The sequence below is a fragment of the Tympanuchus pallidicinctus genome, unplaced genomic scaffold, assembly GCF_026119805.1.
Source record: "Tympanuchus pallidicinctus isolate F22 unplaced genomic scaffold, pur_lepc_1.0 scaffold3, whole genome shotgun sequence".
NCBI classification, from domain to species: domain Eukaryota; kingdom Metazoa; phylum Chordata; class Aves; order Galliformes; family Phasianidae; genus Tympanuchus; species Tympanuchus pallidicinctus.
The window spans coordinates 34,156,007-34,176,637 of record NW_026294747.1 but is presented as its reverse complement, the minus strand read 5'-3'; the positions used below and the strand labels follow the sequence as shown (position 1 = coordinate 34,176,637).

General features: G+C 35.7%; 1 protein-coding gene across 3 annotated transcripts in view; it reads right to left on the bottom strand.

The window, feature by feature from the left end:
* Positions 1-20,631, bottom strand: part of AKAP6 (A-kinase anchoring protein 6) — a 272,758-nt gene that overhangs the window by 53,524 nt on the left and 198,603 nt on the right. The gene's annotated exons all lie outside the window — the stretch shown is intronic.

The window sequence follows — 20,631 nt, the reverse complement described above, 5'->3', positions numbered from 1 at the left end:
TTCACTAACATCCTCTCATCCAAAGCTTGATCTGCCTTGTCTCATTCAAGGGAGTTGGTATCTTATTTTTCAAATATGCTACTTCCTCAGGTACCACTGAGTCTCTCCACTGAAAAAAGCCCATGGAAATAATTACAGATTTATGTTTTCTGTGAAGTTTATTTTTGCTCCCTCTCCATTTTGCCTTATACATGGGCTTCAAACATAGCAGCACATGAAAATGTGAGGGCTTCACCTTAGAAAAACACTTTGATGTAACTCACTTGTAACAGAATACAAGTAACTTGATTTTTATTGTGTCAACCAAGAGTGAAATGGCACACAAACGACAATGGCCAAAGTGTTAATACAGTCCTGCAACAATGCTTTATTTCCTCCGCTGTTAATTATTCTTTAAAAAATATAAAGAACAGAGAAAACAGGACTAAAACCAGGAACTTTTTACAAAATCAACTTAATACAAATTTCTGAATATTTTAGCTGCATGTCTAAATATGTGATATATACTCTATTAAAATGTATTCTAATCTGGAGATGCACAGGGAAATACATCTCTTTAAGAAAATTTTATTCTCTGAAAATCTTAGTTAAGTGTTCAGTGTGACAGCTACTACACTGATCAATTAGTAGCTGGTACTTTGGGTTTAAAAAAAACCCAAAATTTAAACACAGACATATACTCATATACATGCCATACCTATAGGTAAGCTAATTCACTCTCTGTCTTACATACAAACTACTTATAGAAATAGGAGTAGTCAAAATCACACCTTTTAGTGGTAAAGGAGAGTTCAAAATGTATTCTTAAAGGAGTTTATGAGACATTCATAAATTATGCAGAGTTATTAGCAAATTACATCCCAAACATTAAGCTTCTTTGCTTTATTTTCAGCCATGAAAACTGGTACAGCAGCTCACACTGCAAATGCTAGTAACTGAGCCAAGTATAAAAATTAAATATGAATAAGGAATGTTTAAAACATGGGTGCCTTTTCCAGATGTAGGGAGATATTCTGTAGGAAAACAAAGCAAAAATACAATTGGAGACAGCATAAAGAAAATAATAAAGGTGTGAAATCACTGTTTCAGCTAACAGGTCCTCAGCATTTCCATGCATATGTTTGCATATTGTTAGTTTCATATTTTAATCTTTCATTTGCACAACACATGCACATCATTTGTATTATGTAAACTTCAGCAAATATTAGTCGTTTGTGGATCACAGAGCAAATGTTTTAAATGAGGTGATTTAAACCATTTCTCATTATTAATGAACACTGATCAGGTGTCTGTGTATCCAAAATTACATGAATATGCATAGTAAAAAACAAGGAATTGTTTGTAAAGAATTTGCCTTGTGATACAGAGTGCACTGTGACTAGTTTCAGACCTGTAAATATTAGGCATCGACCAGATTTCACACTGGCAAACTGAATTCTCAGTTCAGTTTGGCCAACATCATTCTGTTGGACTGAAATGTTCAACAAGTACTTTTCTTGGTCCCACATCTTTGCCTTTTCAGCTAGAATGGTTACTGGAGGCAATTACGATCTTCTTCATGCAATCTGATTTCTATTTAAAAATGATATAACTGAAAAGGATTTGCATAATTATTTCTATGAGTACATGTAATATCAAGGGGAATCCAGAGTCCAATTTGCTAGGCACTGAAATCCAGTTCATGCTACTCCTTTTCTTTTGTCAAGTGAATTAATAGACTGAGGGAGTCCTCTAGCTGTGTGAGGCTGGTGCAGGCATAGCTGGCTAATGCCTATCACCTGTTACAGGCTGCTACAGGGTGGACTGCAGTTGGTAGTGGTCCTGGATGGCATAGGACCAATGAAGAAAAAAAAATACAGTGAATGTTTTGTAACTACAGTGTTTTGCTAACAGAGAAATGTAAAATGTTTCATTTAATTTTGGGTCAGATGAAATAATGCAGTGAAGCATAATCCAAATAGAGTGATGATGTTATTAAAGGGTTATTACATTAAAAAATAAATCAGATAGATTTTATGTACAATCTCTGACTTTGTCACCATGTAACCTACTGTATAAACAAGCATGACAAGCACTGATTGACAGAAAATGCATTATACTATAACTATAATAGATGAAAATATTCAGTTCATTATTAGGTATCGGTATGTGACTGAGAGTCAGTTTCATTTCTAGATATTTAATATGCAGTACGTATTTTAAGTTAAGGGAAGAGCTTAATGTTAGGAGGTATAGTTTAAGAACTGATATAGTTTAAGAACTACATGCTATTGCTAATGCTATTTTTTAATCCATTAAACACCTACACTCTGAGCAGTTGCATGGAAAAAATTAGCTAGCAGCTCTATCAGCGCAGCACAACCCTAGTCTGGTAGGACTTCTTAATCCTGCAGTGAGAAGATAATTTAATCTTTAGATTCATTCTTTCCTCAGCTTTAAGTGAGCAAATGCTGCTCCATTGTGACAGTCCATGGATGCTATGATACAAATCATTGTTTAATAGGCAAAAATAAGATTAAGTAAAAGTTCCTGTAGCTTTTAATATTTAATTTCTCACGACACTTCTCATGTTAAAAAGTTGGGAAAAAAATTTAATGAAATTAACCCACAAAATATTTACAGCATTATTAGCTGCACGCATGCATGGCTGGCTTTGTGCTCCTGAAGCCACTCAAAAGAAATTCAAAGTTAAAGCATTTGGGCTTTTCATTCCCCCTCTCTCAATATGATTAGTACTTCTCTAAAGAAAAATAGTAGAATTTAGCAAAAAGCAGTAACATTTATTTATGAATAAGTTTGGCAAAATATTTAAACCATGAGAAGTTGAATTCCAAAACAAAGCAAGTCAAATTTCCTTTGATAAAAATGTTTTACAAAACCTAGGCAGGCTTGATTGAGACATGTTTTTTGACACTTTAATTAAATGATGCCTTCTTTCTTTTCTTTAAAAAAATTATATAAAACATTTTTTGTTTGAAAAATCACACCCGAAAATTCTGCCCAAATAGAGACTGGAACAATGCCTTGTAACAGTGTTAATTGTCACCATGGAAACCAGAAGAATAAGCCATTTTGAAACTGGTATAGAAGGCACACATTGAGCAACTCAAGCATTTTTCAGCCTCCTTCAGTGTTAAGGAACAAGATGCCTAGTCACTGAGAGGTCAGAGAAAGAAATCATCATGAAAGGTTCGTAGATGAGCACTGTCTGGTAAGCAGTAAAAAAATCTGTACACAGTTAACAACACCGTAAGACTGCACACCACATCTTTCAGAAAGAGAAACATCACAAAAAGATGATCAGGATGAGGGTGCAGATTCCGCTTCTCAAGCAAAACTTTAGGGCAATATTATGCAAACCTTGCCCCTAAAGCTCCCTGGGAATTCTGTTGTTGTAATAAAACTTCAGAAGAGGAAAGGAAAAAAAAAAAGCCTGCATGATGGAATTCAAAATAATGCTCTAAAAGCACACAGAGAGATTAAGACATCCATTGTAAGACTTTTGTATGGTGCTTCTGTTGGTTATAGTGAAAAGAGACTAGACATACTGAACACACAGTGGAGCTATGGCTACGAAGTACAGAAGAATTAAGCCAGTGAACTTTCTTCATTATTGGAATAAGGGTGTGCTATTTGTAGATGTTCTGCATTCCATCATTCACATACTAAAAAAGTGCCTTCAATCAAATGGTACTGCACCACAGACAACTGAGATCACAACTCAGTGACTTCCAGTTTAATTTTTACCTAGATTACATCTTTAAATTTTAAAACTTAGCCTTTTGGAATGATTTGGTTGAGGCAGACACAAATACACAAACATGCACAGTCAGGGGTTATATATGCACACATTCAGTGGTGACACATATTCACAAAACATGGTATATACATAAAGTAAATACTTTGCAGGTAAATTCACCAAATACCCAATATAAATATACGTAAACATACAGCCATGCACACATAGCAATATTTGTCCATCATCTCTTCACACACATTCTCACTTTGCTTTCTGGATAATGTTTGCACTCTTCATGCTAGGCTTCATGGTGGCCCCTTAGGAAGCCCATGCCTAATGCCATTCAGTGAAGAACAAAGAGTCTTTTTATTCCAAAGTCCAGGGTCCAAAGCTCAGCTGTATACAAGCAAAGTGAAGGAATCTGCTAGAGGCCAGCCTTCCCTTCACAATAGCTCTTAATGCTTCTACCTTTTTGGTACTATCAGTGTGAAACATTTTAGAAACCGTCCAGAAGCTTGGTTATATATCTTATGTTGTCAATAGTACTAGAACCTCTGGACAACAATCAAGATCTCAGCTGAATGCTTTGTCTAGATAAATAGCAGTTGCTGTTTCTTGCAAACTTCATGTATTTCACTATTAGCAATATATTGTAAATAATTGCACAGGGAAATTATAGAGACTCCTACAATTGTCCTTGTAAATTAATAATAGGCTTTCCTGATTGGGATAAATTTGTTGCTGAGCCTTTGGAAAAATTAAAAAGTGCAATGTCATTTAAAATTGCCAGAACTCACACAGCAAATTACATCTGAGGTTAAGAATCAGTTTTTCCTGTCCTAGTTTATTCCATTTGCATGATCTGAAAATCATATTACATTGGCTATGTATTGTTAATTGGACATAGATTGCATTATCTTTAATATAAATCAAACTACAAATACTAAAATGAATTGCAAATTCTTTAATAGAAGATCATAAAACAATCTTTTTTAAGCATTTCCCATTAATAATTTAATTCCAATTATATCACTCAGAAAACTCAAGAAGGAGAGCGCTAACTTATTTCCATTTGCTTTTCCCCCTTACAAATAAGCACAGTGGTAAAATATGTATTTGTATGAGTGAGTGTGTGTGTATGTGTGCACGCCTGTAAAACAAGACAAATTTTAGCACTTTTGTCTTAAATCCTCACATTTTTGTTTCAGAAAGTAACAAATGTGGATTACACTTCTGCAGCACATTCCTTTTCCTGGCAGCTGGAGAAATAAACACATTGAAAGAAATATTAAGTAACTTCATGAACTATTTCTTTCCTGCATTAAAAAATTTTGCAGTCAGTACCCATTGTTCTGCCTTTTTCTTAAGGAAGGTGATCTCAACACTTTAAATTTTACTATAAATGTAATATCTTTTTGAAGACTTTGTATGCCCTTTAATGAATTTATATTAAATATTTAATACTGTTTAGGGCATATCCACTACTACCAAAAACAGTTATATTCCCAGCAGTCCTACTGTTTCAGGCAGAGGGCTTGATTGATCCTCCTAGCCTGAATTGAGTAGAATGAAAAGAAGCAGTTGGAAAATAGCTGCAATCATTTAATGCAGATGACCTCTGACAGGCTCACAGCTCTTCTATCTGAACAGAAATTTGCATGGGGTCTCTGTGCAGAGGAACAATGTAACCTAAATGGTAGACAATCTTTATTCTAATGAAGTGGGTGTCAAGGTCAATGTAAAACTGCAATGATAAATGGTGCACCACAAGGCAAGAGAAGTTGCATAGGCATTGTAGTGCTTTCACATTAATTGAAGGCTGAAATGCACTGAGTGAAAGCACAAGACTCTCTTTTCACCATAATGTGTTAATGCACAAATGTTTAAATGTTTTATTCAAGCCTCTAGCCTGTTGGCTCAAATCTTATTGCAAACAAAAATACAATAGTTGGCCAATAACCAGAAAAATAGAACTTTTTATTAGCTCGCCTTATTTCTTGAATCCCTAAGAACTTCCACAATCTACTCAGAGTACCAAAAGAATAACAAGTCTCCAGACAACTAATGTAATTCCCATGATCCTTCTTCTATTTAGGATATCTGTCTTTAATTAGTTCCAAACAAGCAATCCTTTAGACAACTCTTCATTAGATACCATTCTCAATGAACTAGCTGCAAGAAGAAAAGTCATGCTTCGATATTATTATTTCCTAGATTCCAAGTTTTCTTTTAGTATATAGTTAACATCTCCAGGTGCCTTTTGTTCTCAGTAAGAATTAGACCAGTAAAACTGGGTTTTGTAATGCAAAGAGTTGTGTGCCTGGAGTGGGGACTAAACTACAGTCTGTTATTGTGGCTTTGTCAAAACTGCAATACGACTATAATTATAGTACTTCATCAGCTGATCAAGCAATTTGTAGGAGGCAGTGCATTTTGTCTTATAAAAATGAGGAGGACAGTAATCTGCTTTTTAAAATCCTGAGCTGCTTAAGCTTGTTAAGGGTATATTGTTTGCTAATACACTCATTAGCAGCCAAGCATTTTAACTTCATCAATTAAACGGGAAATGGTGTTGCACGATTAGTTTCACAAAATGCTAAAATACAGATAACAGTTTGCAGTTAAGAATTTTAGAAAACTTCTTTTCACCTGCAAACTGCATTAGGCACTTCAAAACATTCTATGCACTGAGATACACATGGAGTGGGAGCACTGGGGCGGGGGGGGGGGGGGGGGGGGGGGGGGGGAGAGGGGGGAGGCTGTGCATGAACGTAGCTGGTGAAAACCCTGCATCTAGTTGTGAAGCTAATTATATATATATATATATACACATACACCCACTTCTAATTTCCTAAGTCCCATAAGGATTGCTGTTAAAGTAGAGAGTCAGTGCTGACACTGATATTACTCCTGAACATTACTCCTCCGAGTAATCCCTGGGATGACAGAAGTTCATTTTTGTGAACAGCAGCACACAGCTTCCCTGTATCATAAAAGGGTGCACAATATGGACGATTGTTTTTGAATATTTATCAGCCTTTATAGTTTTAGGCTCTTCTGTGCAAATAGATGCTAACAATGCGCTTACAGTTATTAGCCAAGGAGCTATAGCTTGTTGCTAATTAAGGAGCCACAGCGCTTTCAGTTTGTGGAGGGCTGAGTGGCATGCAGTGCACAACGCCATTTCCCTGTCACAGCTCGGCTGCGCCAGTGTATTTTCCATACAGAAATCAGTCTTTTGGATATTGCAATTCAGAGAATAAACTCCAGAAAAAAAAAAAAAAAAAAAAAAAAAAAGGTATTATATAAAGGAAAAAAAAAAAATAAAAGCACGTTAGTGATGAAACTGTTTAAAAAACTGTACAGCTTCATCTGTGTGTGATTTGTCAGGTCTGAAGCTTTGACGTGCCCAAGGGGCAGACCCCAGCGGGGAGTAGGCTGCAGAGCTAAATAGCTGTGAAAGAAGTCTTAATGTAGGATGGAATTCAAACTAACCTTGACATGACCTCAGGAAAAATATGCAAAAAGTAAAATGAATGCACTCTGCAAGATACATCCTAATTTCGTGGCCAAGCTGGTTAGTTTCGCAAACATAACTGGGGCTCTAAAAGCAAAATAAAATACAAGAAAAGGAGGAAACTTTGGAATTCAGAGTAAAAACTTAAGCTGGCATGGTGTCACTGTGGAGGCATATGAATCATTTGGAAACAATCCAAATAAAAACCAACACTGAACAATATTGTTGTCAGGCTGTCTATTCAGGAAAATTGTTTTTTTTTAGGTTGAATATAAATGACACAAAGCCAAGATTACATCATTGCATTACAAAGTCTGTTGTGGCTTTTAGCTGAACAAGCCTCATGGATCTACTGGCTGATGGCAGTAATTCAGTAAGAAGTTTTAAGGGCTTCTTTTTCAGCTTTGTTACTCTAAATATAAGGGAATTTTCTTTAAATGCTGATTATTTTTCTTTAATCCATATCCCTGAGCTTGCTCTGAAAGCTTACTACATGATACAAAGAATAAAAATTTGAGTGGGGATATTAAGTCTTGATTTGGCTTTATTGCGCATTTTGCCCATCTTGCTCAATCCTCAGTTAAGTAGGAAGACATTTACCCTGGCACAGCAGCCAAGAACTGGCTAATTCACTAGATATGTGGCGATTTTAATTGAGCATCAACTTGTGTTGAAATTCAATCCTTTGCAATACCAGTTATTTACAACACTATTAACCTGTTTTTAAGTATAATTAAATCACTAAGAACATAAAAAATATAACACATTGAATTTGCAAGGACAATTAAATATCAGCTGCATGAGATTCCACTAGATCTACAAGTAAAAGACAAACCCTGGCAGATGGTAACAGAACATGGTCCCACAATAGAGGTTGCAGTGCAGTTCAGGTGTATTTCATATCATAACAATCTACTGATCCAATAAGCTATCCTTTAACTGGTATCTTTGTCTGACATCATAACAAATTTCAGAGATTTATCCCATGTTGCTTTGACTAATACAACAAGGTATTTTTCACAACTAGCATCAAAAGTGCAACTTTTGGCACAGACTAATATATATGCAACTTACAGACATGCTTAAAATATCAAATTTGGATTTAGCATAATTTACATTTGTTTAGTGTATGAAGAACAACTGATTTAAAATAAACTAAAAAATAGCGCTCTTTAGGAATTAATAACTACTGTATCTTTGGATTACTGCTCAAGTATTTTTAATTACTGAGGGAAAGTGTAGATTAAATGGATTCCAAAACACTGGAGAAGGCAGTAGTTAGCCCATTATTGGTCAGAAAATGTATTAGATGACAGGGAGACTGTATGACCTGGAAACACAAAGGTGGAGATACACCTCTCCCTGGCCTGATATTCTGAAATGCCAACTCAGAATGTGTCAAATGTCATTCGGTTACATTTTTACTTTTACATTTTTACAAAACAATACACAACAATATAAGATTATGAAGATTTTTTGAAGATAATCAAAGAAACTAATTAATAACCTGAAATTCACATCTTATTCTTCTCTCTGCTAAGCTGCGCCTACTTGTGCAATATGCATGAAACATAAGGTTGGAACTCCTCTACAGAGGAATTAATTCCAAATGCACAGCCCATTGTCAGGCTGCGTGTTACAGGCTGTGTTTTATTTTGAAATGGATGTTCCTGCACATTTATCTTTCTCAGGCTGGCTCTTCTGAAGTCCTTACTCCATCGTTACTCAGCCAGAATGCTAATGGCAGGCAGTAATAACCTCCCGTGAGTGAAGTCCAACTGAAAATCGACAAATAAATTATCCTGTCTTCTAGCAGTACCTTCTGGGATATGTTTGAGGATAGAATATCTCTGGATCCTTCTTCTTACCTATTTGTTGTACTGTTACACAGGAGAAGAAGCTGTCAACTGCAAAAAGAGCCAAATGGAAATCTAAACCGACACAGGCAGAACTAAAAGTCTCTACCAAAGAGCAGGAGAATCCACAGAGGAGCTCTGGGATCCAGATGGCTCTCTCATCCCACCATTTAAGGCACACTTTCTTTAGCAACCCATGTTACTAGACCTTGTCAACTGTAAGAAAAGAAAATCATCCCTTGCCTTTGGCAATAACTGCAATCTGTACAGGCTGGTGAGTGAACTCATGCCAAGGATGGACAGACTCTGTGTAGTTAACTTGGACTCTAACCTCAGAATATGCAGATCTGAGTTCACAACACCTGTAGTATGTAGCATAACAACATGATCTTTATCATATTTGAACTTTTTTCTACACAACAGAATTTACACCTGTTTGAGAGCCCAAGTAAGGTGCTGCTTGGAAAGGTGCAGCCTGGTGTTGACAGCAGATTTCTTAATTTGCCCCAAAGTTATAATGAAAAATGGCATTCTTATTTTATATTCATATTCTGTACTATATTAAGTAAAGTGAAAGCTAATAGTTTTTATAATTTGCTATTTGATTTGTTCCTTATAATTTCCCTTGAGTTATGTCAAAGTCAGCACAGTCAGCAGGTCCACTAGGAGCGCTAAAACATCAACACTGACTACCTAAAACATTGGCTATCGCTCTAGTTTCTCTTACAGCAATGCCATTGCAATGTACTGCATCAAAACAATTATTAAAACATGCTAAAAATAAAGTTGTATAGTTAGTCCCATTTTATCATCTCCAGACAGACATTCTGAACACTTCAGGAGACATGAAAACTAATAGCTACTCACTTCTCTAGTACAAATTAGAGTTATTAAAACAAAAGGAGAAAGTTATCATTGCTGTGCCACTATCTGTGTTAACAGTAGACAAATCCCATGTTACCCTGAATTTTTAAAATTGAGAAGTCAATCTCCCATTTTTAATATTATTCTGTGATAAAATTAAAAAAATTCTTTCAAGTTGAAAAACTATTTTTATGATCAACATAAACTGTTTTCAAGAGCAAATTTATAATGGAAATGCTGACACAGCTTAAACCCTGCCTGCGTGAATGCTGCAGAAACAGCTATTTCAGAAAATATTTTTAGCATTTGGAAAAGTCCAACTTTGTTTAAACCTGAACTTATTTTTCTACAATAGCAAGTAATGTTAACAGCATGCTGAAAATGTTAAGGATAAGTGTACAGTGTCAAAATAGATTGAATCTCTTCGAAAACTGGAGTTTCAAGCTTTTTAAACATAATCCAGATGTTTTGCTTTTAATCACATTTCAAGAAAGAGGAAACTTATGTGATACAAAATTCATACATGCATATTTCATTAGTGCCTTTCCTATCACTGAATTAAAAATTTCTAACATATGTTTTCCTCAAACAGATAATGTTTTAAATTAGAAAAGTTGGCAAGAAGTTGTACACCTCACAAATGTCACTGAATTATTATAACATGGAAGAAAATATTTCTTTTTTTTTTATAGTATTAACAGCTTTGATAGTTTATGCTATGGCAGCAATCACTTTTTCCCCCATTGGTAGGAAGTCTCTTAAACAAATCAAGTGTATGGAGATGGCTGAAAAGTAAGAACTAACAACATACATTCTTTAGAACAGCTGGTAACCTCATGGACCTATGTGTATCCAGCACAGATGCTTTCTCCCTTCTTCGAGTACTGATCTAGACAGCACAATGCTGTGCCCAAACAGTTTTTTCAGTAAGAGCCAGACAACTCTGAAGGTGGGAAAACCTCTTCCAAGATGTAATTCAATCTTAGAACACTCTCCAGCACCACTATCTTTGCTGAATAATATTTAAGAGACTATACTGGTATGAACACTGTTTCTAAAAATTAACACATATGATAAGCCCCAGACCCTTAGTAAATTAAATAAATTAGTACTTTAAGACTCTGAATCCATTCCTAAAAATGGACTTTCAGAATGTAATAACATTTTAATATTCTAATTAAATTTAAAGTAGACATAACCTAAGCAATAACACTGGGAGAACTATCACACATGTAATAGCAAGGAGAAAAAAATCAAAGCAATGCTTCTTTTTTCTACCTGCATATGGTATCTGGCTTGCTCTTTGAAACCCCCATACCTACTGAGAGGTCTGTGAAACATAAACAGGAACCACCAGGAGCAAAAGTGTACATTCTGCTGTTCTGTGATTGGAGGGAGGGAGATTCCTTTAACTGTTACTATGAACTGCAGCTCTATCCAGAAATGCTGGAAATTATACAGTCCAAGACATGCTAAAAGCCAGTCTCTATCTCGAACAGCTTCTGTACCTAAAAGAGATACTTGGCCCCTTCCAGAACATCCATCAGCAGCCTTTCACATACAGACTCAAGCTTGCCATTCCTCTGCTCCAATTCTTAACAGGCTTGCAACAGTTCAGTGAAGTGGAGAAATATTATTTGCAATTTAAAATGAGAAACTGAGGTACAGACAGATCATGTGTCCAGTACCAGAAATCTCTGATGGGGGAGCACGTCTTTCATTCTGCCCATCACCTTCTCTTATGCAGCTGAGCTCAAAACTACTTAACAGTTTTTACTTCACACTAGACTGAAAAAAAAAAAAAAGAAAAAAAAAAGTACTGTTGTACTTATGATACATTTTAATCATTGCAGAAAATACACCAGATCTAAACTCAAAAAATCTTTGTTTCTACTAGATATTTAGGAACTAATAGTTACCTTTAGCAGAATACATGAGTGTACTGACACTGAACTCATTTTGCCTTCTGTACAACTTGTAAGAAAAAAACCCAAAAATGTTTTTCCTGTTTCTATTTCCATGAATTCAGGTGTCTATTTTCAAGGCTTTATACTGTTGCTAAATGTAAACTTTGCTATTTTTTGGCATAATGAAAGCTGAAAGCCTCTTCTCATTTCTAATGGCATTCTGCCAAAATATTCTCCGGAAAAAAAAAAAAACAAAAAAAACAAACTTGGTCTGATTCACAGATCTAATGCTCAAGATCTAACCTCACAGCTTGTATAAAATACGTCATGGTCTTACCTTCCCTCCTATATTTAGCTCTCAATGTTCTTGGCTAAAGAAAACCTTTTGATACTGAATCCAGGTCCAATTTAAAGATAGAAATGATGGAAAATTCATAGCATTCCATGATAAAATGATAAATAATTCGTTTCTTTAGCGGTTAGAAGCTGTATGGTATGCTACTAGTTTGAATTTGTTTAATTTTAACTTCCAGCTGTTTTATCTTCTCGTACACTTTCCAATAGCTTGAATGTCTGTGGAAGTATGATGTTAGTACACATGATAAGAATCAAATATGAAACCAGATGACTTGCACTGATCTGTTTGGTGTTTCTGGAATTACAACGTGTACAATCACAACAGAGAGAATCAGGACAATTTTTGCAGCGCCTGGTGAAGTCAAACACACATACTTTGGACATTCTTACAGTTTATTTCATTATAGTGCAGTTAGAAAGCCAGTTTTCTGTAACTTGGCCCTGATACAAATTGAAAAGAAATTAAAAAAAAAAAAAAAAAAAGGAGAAAAGGAGTTGGATTTCATTTGAGTTTGTGGACAGTATTGCCTGTATTCATATTTTGGTTTTTAATTGTTAGGCTCCTCTGATTGAACCTAAGATTATTTTCTGCTTCTATTCATGCTGGAAAGGAAGAGGTGAAGCAAGATAAAATAACAATGGTAGCAAAATGATTGGACAATACCAATGAGACTTCCATCCACAAAGAGATCATTTTCAACTGCATATGCATGCCTGTTCTAGATTCTAGATCCACACTGGAAACTGTAAAGCTGAATATGAAGTAGTCTTGACAGACTGATGAATCTGTCCCTTACTCTTTAGTACTTTGTAATAAGATGCTACAAGGTCGTATCTGTATATTAATATAAACTTTCAGTAATTAAAAAAGCACAGTTCTGTAAAGGTACTGCAATGAAATTGCAGAAGTGGACTTTAGAAAACAAATAAACATACCTTCACGTTGATTTATGTTGCCAACTGAAATCCTAATGTCTGTGCTCAAAAAATTCCAATAAACTGGTGACTACCATGTTCAAACACTCAAAATACTTACAATTTAGATACTACAATTCAGATATGGGTAAATTATTCCTACTTTAATGTCTGAATTCTATGTAAAGAAGATGAAGAAAATGTCTTGAAAATTGGAGAATACATGCATATACCTGAGAAGGACTTTTTTCAAAGGACCACAGCAATAGGAATTATCAGGACACAAAATCAGTCATGAAGCAAATTCAGGACATTTTGAATGTGTTTCAGTTGTAGTAAACACAGGGTAGAGTAGCCTTATGAACTTTTTCTGGCATTTTCTCAAGAAATTCTGGTCCTGCTTTTGTAGTCAACTTATTCTGGTAACCAGGCATGTCATGATAGCTGTATGGCAGTTCAAATACAAATTGAAAATGTCTGTGCCCATTAAGGCAAGCTATGTGCTCACACTAATGTGTCTGAATGTCTTCAGTTTTAACTGCTGTCTGCCCAGTTGATAGATCTTTGTTATACTATGCTGCAATTGCAGGGAATTTAAAAATACCAAACGATGGTAGAAAAATTAAAGAAAAAGAATGAGAACAAGCTGAGGAGGAAAAAACATTGCATATGCTATAATTTTCAGATATTTGTAAGAAATATGTTCTATTGAGAATATCAGAAAAAATAATGGACTGTGACTTCTATGGTGACAGAAAAATAATGAGTTGCAACTTCAGTGACAGAAATAAAGTAGTTTTACTCAGTCTTGTGCTTCTCATGTTAACAATTATTTTATAATAATAGGCAAAAATGAAAAAGTCTACCTCGTTGAATACTCCATATCCCTAATACTACTAGGTTACTTTTTCAAATCTCTATCTATATCAGCTATGTCAGGTGACCAACTACATTAACTATGTTCACAAATAATACGTTGCTACAGAACTTAAATTTAAATGAAGTAACAAATACGTATTTCAGAACAGGCTATAGAGCTTTTGTCCATTAAGAGTCCACACTAGCACTACATTAACCCTATTAAAGGTAATTTTTCCAGTTCATTGGTGATTGGCATTTGGTTCTGATGTTTGAAGAATTGCCATTGCATTAATTTAATTCCTTGCCTCTTCAATAAAATGTGGAAGTAATGTTAGAGGAAGCAGTTAACTGTCCGTTGGTAAGGCCATTAAGTACTTCAGAAAAGGTTTGAATATTCGCACCATATAAAAATCTTTAAGGACATTCTACATATCTGTTAATTTTGCAACCTTAAACAGTTCTGATAAAGTCCCACTAATATGAATACATTTACATTACAATACATTTACATTCCAGAAAAAAAAAAAGACCAAGGTAAAATTACAAATTTCACACCTACAGTCACAGAATAACATTATCTAACAACAGAATTTTTAATAAATATTATTGTATGCCCTTCCCAAGACGAGAGTCCAGGCATACAGTGAACAACACAGTGTAGCAGGCCACCTGGCGGTCAAAGAAGCTAATTATCCATTTAAAAGAAAATTAGAAGACCACTCAAAGGAAAAACAGACATGAAGTAAGTGCATAAACCCCATCCATTTAAATCTACTGGAAATAAAATAAGGATATACAAACGAGATTTTTTTCTTTGCTTTATCTTAAATTTTCAGGGAGTGGTCATTGCATGAGACAAGATACCAAGGTTGGTTGGCAAATGATTCGTGTGCTAAAGGTCCACAGCAGCTAAGTTCCTAGGCTTTACCCATATCACTTCATAGAATAAGGTTCCACATCAGCCTATCCCACTGTATCTGTCAATTCCCTAGATGAGACTTACAAGTGTTCTCAGGAGTTTCTCTGGCAAGCTTAATCATAGGGTACGCAAATACATGTTGGCCAGCCCATTGCTTTAAAAGACACAGGAACTGAGATGACTGTGCACACAGATCTGGATCAAAATATCTTATTGTCCATACAAAACAATGACAACAGGTATCAGTGCAAACTATTGTTGATACTGTACGTTCAGACCTAAAAATGTTGGTATGAAATGTAAAGCAACTGCTGGCTACTGACAAGTAGGTGAGACACCTGAACAGATAAGTTAGGGTCAAGACTTGGGAAAGATCCTCAGCTGTTGAATGATCTGACAACTAAGGATCAGAAAATGGGAGACTACATGGTTTGGAGATTTACTTCATTACGATCTGCTGATATTAAAATCTATAGTACTAGGATAGCAAATTCTGGACCTGATAGATTAAGTCATCAAGCTAGACTATATAACTACACAAATAATTAAAAGAAAAGGTAGAGCAACCTCTGAAGAACTTGTAAATGAAGCATATTCTTCAGGAGAGAATAATTTAGAATGCATTAGAAAGTAAAGCAGCATACATTTTCTGGGCTATTTTTAGCCTTAAAGAACCATAAATATCAATATTAAAGCCATTTCTTGGAAGCCCTTTCTCCAGAACAAATTTATAAATGAATTGCATGCATGATCCAAACAGTCCATGCTGATTTTAATCACACCAAATGTCTAAAACATCAGAAGATGTGCCATTGTTGTACCTCTACATGTTGGGTTATCCACACGGTGAAGAAATGTTCTTCTGAACATAAAAAGGCACCTATGAGCATAATAGCCTTATACAATATGCAAGTTATGATAATAATATAATAATCTAGAGACTAGTTTGAAGGGAATGAAGCATGTAGAAGATTCATTTTTTAGCATGAATTCATCTGGGTAAAGTGCAGAAAACATACTTCCTCACTGCTTAAACATGCTGAGATGAACCAGAACATTTTAGCTGCCATTTGAGCATGCCTCAGCACTAAGGTCAGAATTTCTTAGCTGCTGATGTATGATGGCCATGCAGAGCAATGTCTTTGCAAATGGCTAGTCCTCCAAGGGAGAATACCTTGCCATCCAGTCAAGAAACAGATTATGGGACACACCGTTTTTAAAGAAGATGCAAAAAGCTCTGCACATCTAGTTCACCTAATTCTGTTTGTTGCTGCCTGTTGCTGTTGACTAGCAATATTCTATCTTCCTTTTAATCTTTCTTTGAACAGGAAGAGATGTATTTTAATTAATGTGAGCCAAACAGAAACATTTGCCATGAAATACATATTTTATTGTTTAACATTTTAATTCCAGAACTTTGAAATGTGCCAGGAATAGCTAAGCTCACTTATTCAGTATTTGTGGTGTTAGACAAAATACATGTCTATAGATATGTATCTTACATACAATTGAACTAAACACAGATATTTGTCCTTAAGCAAACTGTATCCTCTTTGCTTTGCACATGTACCAAGTAACGTACCAAGTTGATGAGTTTTTATGGAGGACTCAGTGCTGTTCATTATTTAGTAGAAATACACCCACCATTTGATACAGGGAAAAAAAAGGGAAGTGTGGGCCCATGTGCAGCAGGAGACAGCAGGTTGTGTCTTAAAGGTACACACCACTCATTACTTAACACATAGTACATTGTCTCAATTAGAGTGCCTTGTGCACATGAAGGGAGCAAGTTATGCTGTTGCTACTGGGTGAGATAGAAATTCATAGTTTCACTAATTTCAGAGCTAGAAACCTTTGGTTTGCAGAAGTAAGATACCACTGATCAGCTGAGGCACAATATTTTCTTCAATAATCCATCTCCTAACTGTGATCCAGGAGCCCCTATTCCTTGCAGCACTATCAGAGTATATAAAGTGAGTCTCAGGTGTAGAAGGTACTCACTGAAGCTACCATTTTAAGGTCCAAAGACAAATGAAGGAAAGAGAACTTTATTATCTATAGTGCTTCTCCCACACCTAGGTTAAGACAGCAATAAAATAAGAATTGGGTCACATAAGATAGTTTTCACTGCTGTAATCTAGCTTCTGGTTGTCACTGAAACCTTATTTGCATTCGAGGATCTATGTTGGAAGGAGCACTACTTTCACTTTCACTTATCCCTACATTCATTCACTATTTCTGCTATGGTGTGAGGTACAGCAATAGAGGACCTACTAAGAGAGCTCTAGATCACTTGGAGATTTTTGTAAATCTTTGTAGATCTGTAAAAGGGATATCTCACTTCTCTAAAGAAGAATATCATAGCTTAGTCTCTTGAAATACTTGCATTATTTAAAAGATGATATCATATTTCCAGTTTAGGGGGTTAGATATTTTTCCCCTTTTATTTGCTCTTTGTCCTTTACCTGAATTATTTTGTATTGACCGTGGCAAAAATGGTTACTCATCTTTGTGAAAGGTTGAGTAGTCCTGTCAAGTGTTCTGCCTGTTTCCTGAGAGGCTTCTGGTTTCTCAGGGCTACCAGCAAATTCCTCTAAAAATGAATAGGGGTCACTCACAGGTGACTGAGATTTTTCCAACTTTTCCCTTTATTGCCACCAGCTAGTGACTAAAGCAACAGAAATTTCTTCAGCACCTAGTCTACTAGAATTCCTCTCTGAGTTGGCTGAGACCGAAGATTATAAAAGCCTGCAGATATCTGGCAAAATATGTAGCAAAACAAAACAGTGGCAATGTTGTTCATTCAGATCAATAAGTTTGTTTGTGACATCATGTGAACAGCTTTGCCTCAGGAGAAAGAAAAAAAAAAAGTAATACATCTCAGGCTTTCAGCATATTGCTCAGTCATTCGGGGATCAAGTTACTCCAGTGCTGTCTGACCACTAAATGTCTGATTATTTATCTACTCCGCCTTCATTTCTGTAGCTACATGATCTCTACTTTGCCACTTTTTCAGAAGTTTCACTGAACTAACAGAATTCAGTTCTTATGAATTTGAGTATTCTGCGGTGTTTTGTGCTAATTTCAGCTTAACATCTAGGTTCTATTCTTCTTCAAACATGTTGTGTTCATCTAGAATGCTAGAGAGGAAACACAGCAACTATCCTGTTTCTTTTGCATACTGTTTTGCAATTGAAACCAGAGTTTGTACAGACATGTGGCTACTGATGTGCAGAATTCTTATAAAACAATTACTGTAAACTTTAAGTGATGATGTCCTCTCATTTCAGGGTTTCTTTATTGACTGACTACGTTTATCAACTGGCCTCATCATGATTTAATTGCACATCTGCAGTGCTTGGTTGCATCTCTCCAGTCTAATTTTGATCCTTATCAGTGTTGCACTGCAGCTGGCTCCACAATCCAGCTGGTATCAAATTAGTCATTGATCTAATAGCATCGTTGCAAATATAGCAATTGAATGTCTGGCAGCCTTCGGCATTACCAGAACACTAAGAATCTTCAGATCAGCTTAAGTTACATTACAGATATCTTCATTAAAACCTTAAATTCTTAATGGTTTCAGCCACAATATTTAACTTCAAAGGTATCTGCAATATTTAATCTGCCTACATGTTCTTTTTTTAAGAACATTCTTTCTTTATACTTCATATGTTGCTTGCTACACTGCATATGTTGCACTAAAACATGTGTCTTTTCAGCTGATCCAAACCCGCTTCACAGGTTCTTTTGACTTAAATCTATGCGTATGTTCTTCTGTTTGTCTTTTGGCACTTCTCTGGGTATTTGGGGCACTATTTGGAAGCATATATTAGACTTGCTTTACTTTTAAATCTTCCCCCCTCCAATTAAGAAATGTTTTATGTTTCCAGTTACACATGGGCGCTCTAGATCCCAGCACCATACCAATTCCATTTTCTGTTTCTGCTATTGGTTAAGAAAACCTTTCTACAGTTTTATGTTTACTTAAACGTATTTGTGTCATTCTAATCAATCCTAAGCCACTTTTTCTGTTTCCTCAAAGCAGAGCTTTTTGTCTGGAGTACCACTTTTCTGGGTGCCCAGAGTCATGGCAAGCTGTGATTTAGGTGTGTTTTATCTTGGTATTCACAGAGAGTACTTTTCTGTCTAAGGTGACTGTTGTCTTAAATCTCGTATGCTATTTTATGGAAGTAAGAGGAAAGGACTAGACTGTAACTGACTCCTTATTTAGTACTTAAGACTCTTAAGACTTGGTGGGCATAAGGGGCCAGTTTTCATGTGCAATGACACCTGCTGCCTTGTGTCTAATCCTCTGATCACACTAAATGAGTTACTGATCTGCAGTGGGAACATGTGGATTAATGAGGAACTGTTGTTTGACTGTATTTACAAAACCATCATTCTGTATATTTAATAAAACTGAATAAAGTATGTACCTTCAAAGTCTTTGTAATTTCAGTAGGTACCCTGTGAATTTCATTCTCTGCTTATCCAGGAAACTAACTACAGAGAGACTATGTAGCCATTAATGTTATAAGGAGGAGTGGGCAGAAAGGCCCAGCACACAGAAGCAAAGGTGGAAGTGGGGCAATTTTCTTTAGTGCTTTTATCCTCTCTCCCCCTCATCTATTATTTCTTTTAACTATTACTCATTACAGATTCTGGCAGTCTGGCATTAACACCTTACACATTCTACTAGACAGCAAACAAAAAAATGACACTCAAAACATTAAAATTTCAGATTAAATCAGGTAGAAGTTCTAAATTTTTTCTTTCATCTAAGCCAAAGCAATAAGCAACTACCACATATTTTTCTGTTTTTAAGAAAAAAAGCTTTTCTGTTAATTTTTTGGGGGGAAGGAGAGGAAGGAGAGAAAGGCAAAAGTCTTCCATACTCGCAGTATGATTTGACTACTGACTTGCTGGAGAAGAATGAATCCTAACTTTAAATTATATACACTTGTTAAAAAATCAAAACAAAACAATACACATGAACTTCCCAAAAGTTCATGGGACTAACTACTTCTCATATCTGATGGTAGTTATTAGATCTCTCCACACACTGTAAGAATCTAAGAGGTCCCAGGAATTATTGTTCTTCCTCTCCCCTAGAAGACACATAGTCTTCCTTGATGATAGCCAGCAAAAACCATGTATGTCTATCTAAACAGTTCATTCAAAAAGTGAAATGTTCATCTTTATAACGTTACCACATGAAAATCTCTAACAGAAATCCTTTATCCATCATCTCCCATTTCTAAGCAAAATCAATTGGTACAGCAGAGATGATCAAACTCCAGTGTAATGTCTGTCAAATTCGGCATGTATCACAGCAGGGTTTCAAACACAGACATGACACAATGGTACTAAAAAACCCTCTTTTCATGATAACAGAGAAAGCCAGTGAGAGGTAATGTTGAGTGAGGCTGATCTTCATAACCTCTTTATACAATCAGTGGAGAGAGATAAGAGAGAAAAGGTTTTTCCTGAAACTATCTTAGTGCTTAGCTCAAGCTTCTACCCTGAATTACCCCTTGGAAGAACCTCCATTTCCTAAAGACTGGTCTAGTCTAGAAATCTAAATTAGTCTTCACAGATGACTCTTCTCCCACTGGATCACTGTTCAGGCTATAAGCTGCCCATAGCTTTCTCTGCAGTCTCTGACATGCTGCTCATCTGCTCTGTGACACAAA